Consider the following 14,191-nt stretch of genomic DNA (forward strand, 5'->3'; position numbering starts at 1 on the left):
AAGCCCTGACCTCTATCCCATAGAAAATGTGTGGGCAGAACTGAAAAAGCATGTACAAGCAAGGAGGCCTACAAACCTGACTCAGTTACACCAGCTCTGTCAGGAGAAATGGGACAAAATTCACCCAACTTACTGTGGGAAGCTTGTGGAAGGCTACCCGAAACGTTTGACCCAAGTTAAACAATTTAAAGGCAATGCTACCAAATACTACCTTTCTAAACTTCTGACCTACTGGGGATGTGATGAAATAAATCATTCTCTCTACTATTATTCTGACATTTCACATTCTTCAAATAAAGTGGTGATCCTAACTGACCTAAAACAGGGAATTTTTTATAGGATTAAATGTCAGGAATTGTGAAAAACTGAGTTTAAATGTATTTGGTTAAGCTGTATGTAAACTTCTGACTTCAACTGTAGTCCATCCAGATCTTTGCCACCTAGGACATCTATTGGACCACTTAAATTTGAGTACACCTTCAATAGTCTAGGGAGCAACTGTCGTGGAGATTCTTAACAAAATGTAACACTTACAAGAACTTGTGAATTCAATATAGGCTTTTAATACAAACATATCAGAAGCCTAGATGGTCCGCGGAACACACACTTGTCTAGAGCACTGGCTCTGATTTATACACATACAACATATGAGTCCATCCCACATGCAAATGAAGTTACTTCCCTCAGTCCATCTGCCACCATTATATCCCAATCTGTGCATCCCGCTTGTTCAGCTCGATAACGCCCATATCTGCTTTCAGTCAAGTTATAATGGTGACAGGACCTCTTCATGTCACAAAAATAATACATGCCCATCTTATGCTATGGGCCCCCTTACGTTCAGCCTGGTGTGTTCTTTGGTATGTCTGTCCTTATTAGGACTCGTAGACTATGTGTCTCTTCTGACATTCCTTCAGCATCTTCATGTCCTAAAAATATATGGCCTATGTCTATAGTCCATCAGTTGGTCATTTGGCTGACCCCCTCCTTTGTGTGTCCCTCTGACCTTGGTATGTCCAGCTGTCCTATACTCTCATGGCCTTACTCTGGCCTCCTGTCCTATACAATAGACAATGCATTTTACCAGAATGGCAAATGCACTCGAAGTGTATCTTTCTCTAGTGTTACAGTATTATGTTCCTCCCTATATGTACATCTTTCTCCCACACAACATACCCATACCACACACATACGGACGCAAGCATCCACACGCACACACCCATACAATGTCTAATCTACCGGGAAAGAATCTGGCAAGGTCTCGCGTGCGTGTGTGTGTGTGTGTGCCTAGCCACTCAGGGTTATGTGGTTCAATGGCACCATCATGTGTCCAACAGGGAGAAATACAAGAAACGAGCTGAATGGATATGTAGTTATGATTCAATGTAAATTAACAAAATATTCAATTTATTTGTCTTTTTATTGTTTACATTTGAGCTTATTTACAACATGATGCTTATACTGTATTCAATGTGTCTAAAATACATAATAATGAATAATGTGATAATAAAACAAGGAATATCATGACACTGAACAATATGGTATTACATAATATAAAATATAAAATGACCAGTAATGACTGACAGCAATACAAAGTAAAACATATTTTAACACATCAGGAACAACTCCAGAGATACAAATATTTAAAATCTCTTGTCAATATAATTCATTTTTGTGTCACTAAGACAAGACATAACTTTATATGTTGTAAAAATCTGGAATTGGCAAAATCCCATAGAAAAAAACCAATACAATCAATAGATAGAAAACAGATAAGTTGAAAACTGAGTGTCTGTAATAGATAAATTGCAACATTGAGCCTGTAATCGAACCCACAAATGCTGATGCTCCAGATACTCAACTAATCTAAAGAAGGCCCGTTTTATTGCCTCTTTTAAATCAGCAAGCACAACCATTTTCAGCTGTGCTAATATAATTGCAATATGATTTTCGAATGATCAATTAGCATTTTAAAATGATAAACTTGGATTAGCTAACACAGTGTGCCATTGGAACACAGGAGTGATAGTTGCTGATAATGGGCCTCTGTACGCCTGTGTAGATATTCCACAAACAAATCTGCCATTTTCAGCTACAATAGTCATTTAAAACATTAACAATGTCTACACTGCATTTCTGATCAATTTGATTATATTTTAATGGACAAAAAAAAATGCAAGGACATTTTAAGTGACCCCAAACTTTTGAACGATAGTACACATACTGTATATCATTAGGAGAATAATCTAAATTCCAGCATTTACTCAAAAGTTAAAGCTCATTGTCTCAAACCTTCTGGATTAAAAAGCAACATGATAGAAAGAGAATAACATTATGAGGCCTAGCTTTGGTTTGATGCTGTTGCTCTTCAGTCAAGGTTCTGTGGTGGTTCTCTTCAGTCCAGGTTCTGTGATGGTTCTCTTCAGTCCAGGTTCTGTGATGGTTCTCTTCAGTCCAGGTTCTGTGGTGGTTCTCTTCAGTCTAGGTTCTGTGGTGGTTCTCTTCAGTCTAGGTTCTGTGGTGCTTCTCTTCAGTCCAGGTTCTGTGGTGCTTCTCTTCAGTCTAGGTTCTGTGGTGGTTCTCTTCATTTCTCATAAATGGAGAGCTAAGGATCTATTTGAGGGGCTGTGTCACTGGGGAGTCCCCTCACATTCTGAAAGAAGACACACTGAATGAGAACTTGTCCCTATAACATTTATATGGACATGGACACAAAAACTGCATTATAAGAGACTTACTGCCAGGGTGTCATACTCTGGTGGCCTGGTTTTCATGTTCAGAGCTGTGTACATGTCACTGTTGGCCTCTGTAGTTAGCGTCTGCAGAGTCTGTGAGAGTCTCTTAACAACAAGGAACTTTGGTCCCAAATGAGGACCCAGCCGAGAAGAGATCAACATCCGACGTGCTTCTCCTTCACGTCTCTATGGATTAAAATGACATTTTTTTTTCTCCAGGATCTGGATGTGGAGAGATACAGAAACACAAATACTCAAACACAAATACTCAATACTGCATAAAACACAAATATATTAATCAATTCACTTCCTGTCTGTGTCTGCTGTATTGGTATTGAAATAACTTACCTGTGTGTCTGATGTGGCATCACTTCCTCCTGTGTGTCTCCTGTAATGAGGGACAGAGTGAGTTCTGCTCTCTTACTGTCTTACTGACATCTAGTGGAAGTTGATATGTTACTAATAGAGTTCATGTAAATGGCTGTCTCACCTCTTAATATAGCAGTAGATGGTGACTAGAAGAGCTCCAACAGTCAGGGCAGCTCTGAGATATGACACAGAGGAAACCAGGGAAACACTGCTGTCATATCATGAGGTAATAAATGCAAGGTGGAGATATGACAGAGGAAACCAGGGAAACACTGCTGTCATATCATGAGGTAATAAATGCAAGGTGGAGATATGACAGAGGAAACCAGGGAAACACTGCTGTCATATCATGAGGTAATAAATGCAAGGTGGAGATATGACAGAGGAAACCAGGGAAACACTGCTGTCATATCATGAGGTAATAAATGCAAGGTGGAGATATGACAGAGGAAACCAGGGAAACACTGCTGTCATATCATGAGGTTATAAATGCAAGGTGGAGATATGACACAGAGGAAACCAGGGAAACACTGCTGTCATATCATGAGGTAATAAATGCAAGGTGGAGATATAGGGGAAACCAGGGAAGAACAATATTTATTTAATTCTATGTCATACGGTAGGATAAGTGTCTCACATTGCTTAGTATTATTTATTGTTGTTGACCTGTGTGATTATCAATGAATAGATGAAGATTAGGTGAACTTACACTGAACGTCCACAGACACAGAAGAAGAGTTGAGACGTCCATATTTATTTTCAGCCTCACAGTAATATTCTCCTCTGTCCTCAGAGATGATGTTAGTGATGCTGTAACTCTGTCCTGATGCTTATGCTGAGGTTACTTTCTTCTTGTACCAGGTGTATTTGTCCACAGGTGGGTTGGCATCACTGCTGCAGGTCAGAGTCACTGAACTGCCCTCCACTATTCCACCAGAGGGACTGACTGACACTGAGGTGTTCTTTGGGCCGTCTGGTGGACAATATGTAACACATTGTTCATACATAGAGCTTTACATGAGGAGCATCATGGAACTTGGATTTATGATTAAAATAAATGAAATATTAATATAAATATGTGGAACTTAGACATTAATGTAACAATACAGTGTTTGTGAAGTACTTGTAGTTACTACAGTAATGAGATGAGTACAATCATGGAACTTGGACATAGATTGAAATAATAGATAGATTTCATATCTGTTCCACTGCATATCAACACTAACCAATGATTGGATGATTTTGAAAGACTTTAAAAAGTGTATTAGTCACACTCACACACTGCAGGAGAATTGATGCCTTTTACAGCACAGTAGAAGCTGTCTTCAGTTTTAAAGTAGAATGTGTACGAGGGGGAGGAGTCCTCTTGTACAATCTTACTGTTCCTGTACCAGGTGTAGGTGGGGTTACCAGTCAGAGTACAGGTGGTGCTACAGGTCAGTGTCATTGACCACCATGTAGTGGTCACCTTCACCTGCAGGTCTGGAGTAGATAACAACATTAAAGCCCTCAATTACCTGTTGTCTAGTTCAAATGAGGCAGGAGTGGACGTTCTCAAATCATCAATTCAGACGCATACTTTCACATTCATATTATTTCAATACAAATCAAGACAGAACCAATTAAACAGATCCACACCATATATAATATCACTGTACCTGTAACAGACAGTGATTAAACAGATCCACACCATATATAATATCACTGTACCTGTAACAGACAGTGATTAAACAGATCCACACCATATATAATATCACTGTACCTGTAACAGACAGTGATTAAACAGATCCACACCATATATAATATCACTGTACCTGTAACAGACAGAGTAACTCCAGGATCACCAGCATAATTCCCTCCAGTCTGATCTGTTATGAACAGAACAGATCCACTGATGACCCCTTCAAGGTACAGATACTCTGAGTGGTGTATGTCACACTCCAGCCATCCTGACCCAGTACCACTGAAACACAAGTCACACAACACAATGGTATCAGAATGAAGACAAGGTATATTGGTTCACACTGACAGTAGGGTTTGTCTCCACTTTGTTGCTTTAGTTGCTGAGTTGAGTGTGAATGGAAACCACAGAAAACTATTTAAGTGAAGTTGATATGCTTAACAGAACACACCAGAATAACATTATGATTCTTAACCTTTTATAAGAGTTTGTAGATTATTAAACAGAGCTGCTAAAAGATAAGAATGAGACCATACCTGCTACAGACCAGAGAAAGACCACCAACACACTTCCTGCTGTTCTCAAGGACATTGTTACATCTCCCACCCTGCAGTCTAAGAAACATATACAACAACTCACTCTATAGCTGGTGAATAACTCCACCTGATACAATGAAGTATAAGCTGGAAATGGGGTACAGGGCCTCATTACTGAAAATGAACCAGGCTCATATTGTGTTGTATTGTGCTACAGACGTGGATCTTAATTTGATCACACTTTTGTTTTAGAGAATTTTCCTTCTTCCTGCAAATGCAAACTTGTAGTGTATTCAAGGTTTATAAAGGCTTCTAACTGTCAGGGATCCCTCCAGTACTGCTGCTCATTCTGTGCACCAATTCTGGAAGTCTACGTCACTGGCTTTCTAGGCATCACTGAGCTGTCTAATTACGCACACCTGGTTCCCATTTCCCCTGATTAGCAATTGTATAAATGTGCCCTTTGTTCACCATTGTCTTGGTCAGGTATTGTTTCCATGTCTGTTGGTCTTGTGAGCACCTGTGCTTTGTTGCTTTGGCTTTCGTGCTACGTGTTATTACGTGTTTCGTCCCGTGTAATTACGTGTTTCGTCCCGTGTATTACATGTCTCGTCCTGTGTATTACATGTCTCGCCCCGTGTATTACGTGTTTCGTCCTGTGTATTTATTAGAGGTTTAACATGGCTGTTTTGTTTGGTTTTAATCCTGTGTTTTGGGCTTCGTGACTTTATGGCAGGTTGTATTGTTTGATGGACTATTAAAACCTATTACGTATTTCTGCGCCAGTTTCCTGTCATTTATACAACGTGACACTAACGTTTAATTTAAAATGTCAGACTTGATTTTCCATAACAAACTGTCAACCACCACAATTATAATCCACATAATAATTCACTTTTCCTGTTGCTGCAGGAATATTAAGATCCTACATCTGTATACGGTTGTGTGAATACTGTCTGTATTGCACTGTAAACACACATTTCTACATTAATTGTTCTAAAACTGTTATTGTCAGAACCTCAAATATAGGAGGATAAATGTTCAATCCTCTACGGTCCGTCAAGCTGTTCAGCAGCCTAAAGACTGACCACCAGGTTCAATGACAGCACCTATCACCAAGCTGAGGCTAATCAGCAGTGGCTCACACACAGTCTTGTACAACAAACCTTGTGAGGACACAATTCAGTCCTGTTCACAATCCTATTTTCCTTTACCTTGACCCCAAAACCTACTAACACTAGCTACCCCCTAGAACTTGCATTTGATCTTGTGGGGACTAACAACATTTTTGTCCGTTTACTATTATTGTGGGGACTTCTGGCTGATAATGCCCACACACGGAGACCATCTGTAGGAGAGACCATGTGTAGGGAAGGCAAATAAGCCCATGGAGTCTGTATCAAAGTCTAGAGAGCTGGTTGTTAAGGATGAAGCAAAGTTAAAACACATCCTACACAGTATAGATGTCAACCCTACTCCATATCAGACTGGTCCTAAAGGGCCCTCAGCTAAATCAGCTGTGTCACACGCAGACACACACTTAGGCCCACATGAACACACACACTGCAGAGCTCCAATGTTTCTTTGCATGTCTTTTTTACCCTGGTGAATCATCATCACTATGTAGATCAACACTCCTACACTGAGACACTATGAATACTGACCCTGATGTAACAACCAGAACACAGCTCATAACAAGAACTAAAATGATACATTACCCTCAATAATATGACTTGACTGGAAACAAAACCAGAAACTATATTTCAAGATATTGTTAAGAGTACTTAGAGTGAAGTGAAAGGGAGAGGTATTGTACAGGGAGTCAACATACTGGCAGTTAGTGTGAATTCTGTGGTTGACACATATTTAAAGAGGAAGGAAAGGACAGTTAAGACATTAACATGGATGATGACTAGACCAGCATCTCAGAAAAAGGGATGTTTCTGTATTTCAATAGAAATTGTGCAACAGATTGCATATCTACTTGCCTTCATTTTACATGTTTTAAATTAGCTAAATGTTTCACATTTTCAATGTGATATTTTGACTACACAGAACCATTTAAACAATGTGTCGACTACAGGGGGCTTGATGCGGTTGCTAGGTGATTTCTGAGGCATCCGAAAGCCCTCTATACTATTTAGAATGTTTACAATTTCTTTTGTGTTGCCTTGCCCTTCTGAGTTCTGTATATACAGGTCAAATTTCCAAGATGTCACTCAAGTAGAACCCATTCCATTTTAAACCCATGACCATCACCTCATCAGCTGTATCAAATTAATGCTGAATGTTCCAGTGTTCTAGACTAGAGCTCCACCTACTGGTATCTCAACATTACTGCACCTTCCTAATAATAATGTCCTCAATAATGTTGGGTTAATAACAACATAAAAAACTTAAAATACATTAGATAAACTAGTGGAAAACTAAACTGTTTACTAGACAAAGTCACAGTTAACTTCTTATGGATGGGGGGCAATATTGAGTAGCTTGGATGAATAAGGTGCCCAAAGTAAACGGCCTGCTCCTCAGTCTCAGTTGCTAATATATGCATATTATTATTAGTATTGGATAGAAAACACTCTGAAGTTTAAAACTTTGAATGATGTCTGAGTATAACAGATCTCATATGGCAGGCAAAAACCTGAGGAGAAATCAATACCGGAAGTGAGAAATCTGAGGTTGGTATGTATTCACAGTTCCCATTGGAATCCCCTGGAGATATTAATGAAGTTGCACTTCCTAGGGCTTCCACTAGATGTCAAACGTCTATAGAAATTTGAATGAGGCATCTGTGTTGTGGGACTGAATGACAGCAGAATGAATCAGGTGTCTGACAGTCAGCCATTTCCTGGTCAAGCACATTTCACATGATAGCGACCTGCGTTCCATGACTCCTCAAGACACAAAGGAATACTCCGGTTGGAACTTTATTGAAGATTAATGATAAAAACATCCTAATGATTGATTCTGTACTTAGTTTGAAATGTTTCTTCGACCTGTAATATAACTTTTAGAAGTTTTTGTCCGACATAACGCTGACCAGAGCGAGCGTTTGGATATGTATACCAAACGCGCTAACAAAAGTAGCTAATTGGACATAAATAACGGACATTATCGAACAAATCAAGCATTTCTTGTGGACCTGGGATTCCTGGAGTGCATTCTGATGAAGACCAAAGGTAAGGGAATATTTAGCATGTAATTTATGGTTTATGTTGACCACAACATGGCGGCTATTTTGACTTGATTGTTCTGAGCGCCGTCTCAGATTATTGCATGGTTTGCTTTTTCCATAAAGTTAAAAAAAAAATCTGACCCAGCGGTTGCATTAAGGACAGGTATATCTATTATTCCATGTGTATAACTTGTATTATCATCTACATTTATGATGAGTATTTCTGTTGAATGGATGTGGCTTTGCAAAATCACTGGATGTTTTTGGAACTAGTGAATTTACTGCGCCAATGTAAACTCCGATTTTTTTATATAAATATGAACTTTATCAAACAAAACACACATGTATTGTGTAACATGAAGTCCTATGAGTGTCATCGGATGAAGATCAAAGGTTAGTGATTCATTTTCTCTATTTGTGCTTTTTGTGACTCCTCTCTTTGGCTGGGAAAATGGCTGTGTTTTTCTGTGGCTTGGTGGTGACCTAACATAATTGTTTGTGGTGCTTTCGCCGTAAAGACCATTTGAAATCGGACACTGTGGTGGGATTAACAAGATTACCTTTAAAACGGTATAAGATACATGTATGTTTGAGGAATTTTAATTATGAGATTTGATGTTTTGATTTTCGCGCCCTGCACTTTCACTGGCTGTTGTCATATCATCCCGTTAACGGGATTGCAGCCCAAATTAAGCAAACACACTGTTGTAGTACAATATGCCACTATCATATTCTGTTACACTGTTGGGACTTCTGTACAATATGGTGGGCAGAGACATAGGAGGAGAGGCTCATTGTAATGGCTGGAATAGAATTATGGGATATCGTTCCATTTATTCCATTCCAGCCTTTACAATGAGCCCGTCCTTCTATATATCTGCCCACCAGCCTCCTCTGTTGTACAGTACCGGTAGGAGTAGAGGGATCAGTGCCATCATCACCATTGTGATTCTGTGTTGAATGTATAGGCTAATGTAGCCTGTTACCATAGGCCTGTTGTCCACATGGTCTAATGTAGCCTGTTGTCCATATATACAGTTGAAGTCGGAAGTTTACATACACCTTAGCCAAATACATCTAAACTCAGTTTAACAATTCCTGACATTTAATCCCAGTAAAAAAAATACACTGTTGTAGGTCAGTTAAGATCACCACATTGATTTAAGAATGTGAAATGTCAGAATAATAGTTTAATGATTTATTTCATCACATTCCCAGTGGGTCAGAAGTTTACATACACTCAATTAGTATTTGGTAGCATTGCCTTTAAATTGTTTAACTTGGGTGAAACCTTTTGGGTAGCCTTCCTCAAGCTTCCCACGATAACATTCCTCCTGACAGAGTTGGTGTAACTGAGTCAGGTTTGTAGCCCTCCTTGCTTGCACACGCTTTTTCAGTTCTGCCCACACATTTTCTATAGGATTGAGGTCAGGGCTTTGTGATGGCCACTCCAAAACCTTGACTTGGTTGTCCATAAGCCATTTTGCCACAGCTTTGGAAGTATGCTTGGGGTCAATGTCCATTTGGAAGACCCATTTGCGATCAAGCTTTAACTTTGACTGTCTTGATGTTGCTTCAATATATCCACATTTCCTCCCTCGTGATGCCATTTATTTTGTGAAGTGCACTAGCCCCTCCTGCAGCAAATCACCCCCAAAATATGATGCTGCCACCCCTGTGCTTCACGGTTTGAATGGTGTTCTTCAGCTTGCAAGCCTCCCCCTTTTTCCTCCAAACACAACAATGGTCATTATGGCCAAATTGCTCCCAAGGATGAACCAGACTTGTGGAGGTCGCCAATTTGTTTTCTCAGGCCCCCCTTTGAACTCTCAGGCCCCTTATTGCCAGTTTGTTATTTTGTTATTGAACCAAGTGGATGAGGATATGATTGGGACATAGTCTCCCTAGGCAGACAGGTTGCCTCCCACAATGTTAACAATGTCCTTGCTGTTTCACTAAGGTGTGGGATTTCATAGACTAGTAGACATATTAAGACTGTAGTAATGTTGAGATGCCAGTAGGGGGCAATCTAGTCTAGACCACTGGAGCCAAACATACTATTTAGTCTACTTTCAGTTGCACATTGATGCAGCTGATGAGGAGTGATGGGAATGATGGGTCTTTTAATAAATGTAGGCCCACTCAAAGAAAGAAATCCAAATATGCTGACTTTTGTCCATTTTCTATTTAGAAACAGTAACATCGCTTTAGTGACATGCTGTTCACACCCTGACTAGGCTACTTTTAAAATGTATCAACCACAGAACTCACTTAGGTTACGCCTGCTTCTACTGATGCAGTAGACCACTTCTTGTTTCCATGCAGCGATAGTAAGTTGACTACTTCTTGTTTCCATGCAGCGACAGTAAGTTGACTAACTGTACAAGACCTTCCCCTTCACTCTGTAAGTACTCTTGACAATATCTTGAAATATAGTTTCATGTTTTTCTTGTAATATATCATATATTGAGGGTAAGACTTCCCGTATCGTTTAATTTTTGATGTTTTGAGCTGTGTTTTGGTTGTTACATCAGGGCCAGTATTCATAAAGTATATCAGAATAGGAGTGCTGATCTAGGATCAGGTTCACCTCATCCAAACAATTATGATCTAAAAGGCAAAACTGATCCTAGAACAGCACTCCTACTCTGATACACTTTCTGAATACCGGCCCTGGACTATGTTGATGTGTTAAGTTTAGTTCAGTTTATTCATGTGCATGTTTTTGTGTATATGTGGGTTGTGTTTAGGAGTAGTATTAACATGAGACACAGTGATGGTGGGTTGTGTAGGAGTAGTATTAACATGAGACACATTAGACAATGCAGAATATCGTCCTCTGTAACTGAGTTGGTAGAGCACGGCGCCTGCAACAACACTGGAACCTTCAGTAGCAGCTGATGAGGAGTGATGGGATTTAGTAACATTTTGCCTCTAAAAATGTATGGCCCACTTCTCAAAGGCAACTATTTTCTGACATGTTATTTGTGCATGTTAATGTCTTAACGCCTTGACTGGGCTACTTTTAAAATGTGTCAACCACAGAATTCACACTTACAGTAGGCTACTTCTTGTTTCTATGTACTGCCAGCATCACCTTCCTGTCATCTGTAGACCTCTACAGCCTGAACCATAGTGTTCTTTATATGGACATTATACTGTATGTACTTAATTAGCACTTTATATTCACATAATAGTATATGAACAACATGCTACATTAGACTGTGACTCGTTTCAGGAAACTAGACCTGGGTCACTACTTCACAGGAGAGCGATTTGAAAGTAAAGTTTTTTATTCAAAATGCGTTATTTGGCAGAAATGCCTTCTGGAACATGTGAACTTTCATGTGCCTTAATAACAAACTTGTATGCCAACTGTACATACGAATAAAAGGAGCCTAGTTGGTTTAGCCACAGAACCTTCCCGCTAGCCATGATTGGCTGAGGTGAGTGGGCTGGACATGCTGAGAGATGAGTGCTGTTCTGGTCCTCTTGTATATTAATGACGTAAAGAGGACCTTAAGAGGAAAGGACAGTTCCCGACCACTTTAAATATGTATCAACCAGTTGACTCACTGTACAAGACCTCTCCTTCACTTCACTCTAAGTACTCTTGACAATAACTTTGTTAGTTTTTGGTTATTAGTTTGTAGCTGTAAGTCATTATTGAGGCTAATGTATCATTTTACTTGTTATGTTTTGGTTGTTACATCAGGGTCAGTATTCATAAAGTGTCTCAGTGTAGGAGTGTTGATCTACATAGTGATGAGATGATTAACCAGGGTAAAATAGACATGCAAACAACCATTTGAATCTCTGCTCAGTGTGCGTGTGAATGACAGTGGGTTTATCTGAGGGCCCTTCAGGACCAGACTGATGGGAGGAGGGTTGACATCTTTACTGTGTAGGATGTGTGTTTCAACTTTCTACATCCATAACAACCAGCTCTCTAGACTTTTATACAGACTCCATGGGCCTTATGGGCCTTCAATACAGATGGTTTCTGTATTTGTGTGTGTGTGTGTGAGAGAGTCACTTGCTGTTTAGCCTCACAGCTTGAGGATAGGAGTTATCATTGAACCTGGTGGTCAGTCTTTAGGCTGCTGTACAGCTTGACGGACCGTAGAGGATTGAACATTTATCCTCCTATATTTGGGGTTCTGAGAATAAAACAGCTTCAGAATAATCAATATAGAAATATGTTTTTTGCAGTTCTACAAATATGTTCAATAAGTGATTGTTGATAATGATGACGACTATTGTATACATTACGAATGTATTTTGTATCATACTTTATGTCAGATTAAATAGACAGACATGCAACACATTGCATACATACATAGTGCAATACACTTACAGACAGACAGTATTCACATAGACAACCATATAGCACAATACAACACAAAATGAGCCTGGTTCATTTTCAGTAATGAGGCCCTGTACCCCATTTACAGTTTATACTTCAATGTATCAGGTGGAGTTATTCACCAGCTATAGTGTTTGTTTCTAAGACTGCAGGGTGGGAGATGCAACAATGGCCTTGAGAACAGCAGGAAGTGTGTTGGTGGTCTTTCTCTGGTCTGTAGCAGGTATGGTCTCATTCTTATCTTTTAGTTGCTTTGTTTAATAATCTACAGACATTTCTAAAAGGATATGAATCATAATGTTAATCTGGTGTGTTCTGTTAGGAGTCTCCACTTCACTTTAAATAGTTATCTTTCAAGTGATAAGTGATGCGTATCTGTGATTTCCATTCACTCAACTCAACTATGGCGACAAAGTGGACAAAACATTTACAGTCAGTCATTTAGCAGACAGCCTATGCAGAGCAACAAAGGTCAAGTGCCACGCCCAAGGGCACTTTGACAAAGTCAAATCGGGGCCCAGAACCACCTTTCGGCCACCGGCCCAAGCTCCTAACTGCCAACAAAGATCCCCCCCCCCCCCCCCCACAGTTCCCAGAGAGCTGCCCCTCAACCATCCTCACTCAAAACATGCATTGGACGTAACAGCGTTGCCCCTCAGTGTCATTCAAAAAATGTTGGTTTATTTTGACTGAATTTTCTACTTTTGTCTTTGACCGTCATTCTATCCCCCACCCAGACACTCCACATCCCAACTCAGTTTCCCTCAGCCCATCCCACCCATCTCTGCTGGCCACAATCTTTGGATTTCTACACACCATGTATCTTTCAACTATGCTGTGATGTTTAACATACAATTTGAATAGATGTAATCAAATAGAATCCACCGATTGCGAGTTGATTCGTAAGAGTATTAGTATGTTAGTAATTGACTGACCAGGTCTCTCCAGATCTCTCAAAAATGCTATTTGTAGGGTCAATTTTAGATTCATGTTATGCTTTTTTGTCCATTCCTGAGACCAGCAACAGGCTACCTGAGGGCAATACCAGAACAAATGGTCTATTGATTTTTGCATCCACACAACTAAATCTGAAGAGCTACGATAATTGAATGCCCCAAATATTCAACATTGTTGGTGGCAAGAATTCTGTAGAATAATGTGAGCTGAAAAACAAGGGGTGGCAGGGTAGACTAGTGGTTAGAGCGTTGGACTAGTAACCGGAAGGTTGCAAGTTCAAACCCCCGAGCTGACAAGGTACAAAACTGTCGTTCTGCCCCCGAACAGGCAGTTAACCCACCGTTCCTTGCCGTCATTGAAAATAAGAAT

At 39.8% G+C, this 14,191-nt stretch overlaps 1 protein-coding gene and 1 long non-coding RNA gene across 4 annotated transcripts in view; one reads left to right on the top strand and one right to left on the bottom strand.

Annotated features, from left to right (window-relative positions):
* LOC116361870 (uncharacterized) overlaps window positions 1-13,810 on the top strand; it is a 30,944-nt gene extending 17,134 nt beyond the window's left edge. For both annotated transcript variants that reach the window (XR_004207666.1, XM_031816183.1), the window contains 2 exons: window positions 13,011-13,088; window positions 13,603-13,810. The gene's annotated coding sequence lies outside the window, so the exon portion shown is untranslated. The remainder of the gene's footprint in view (window positions 1-13,010; window positions 13,089-13,602) is intronic.
* Window positions 1,412-7,153, bottom strand: LOC116361871 (uncharacterized). Of its 2 annotated transcripts, XR_004207668.1 has the most exons (9): window positions 7,040-7,139; window positions 5,322-5,399; window positions 4,919-5,067; window positions 4,383-4,586; window positions 3,814-4,077; window positions 3,226-3,279; window positions 3,084-3,123; window positions 2,739-2,957; window positions 1,412-2,653 (listed from the first exon to the last, which is right to left on the bottom strand). It is a non-coding gene; the product is annotated as an uncharacterized LOC116361871 (long non-coding RNA). The 2 variants fall into 2 exon arrangements; XR_004207667.1 differs by having other exon boundaries at window positions 3,226-4,077; window positions 7,040-7,153.
* Window positions 13,811-14,191: the final 381 nt, after the last annotated feature.

Source organism: Oncorhynchus kisutch, unplaced genomic scaffold, assembly GCF_002021735.2.
Source record: "Oncorhynchus kisutch isolate 150728-3 unplaced genomic scaffold, Okis_V2 scaffold758, whole genome shotgun sequence".
NCBI classification, from domain to species: Eukaryota; Metazoa; Chordata; class Actinopteri; order Salmoniformes; family Salmonidae; genus Oncorhynchus; species Oncorhynchus kisutch.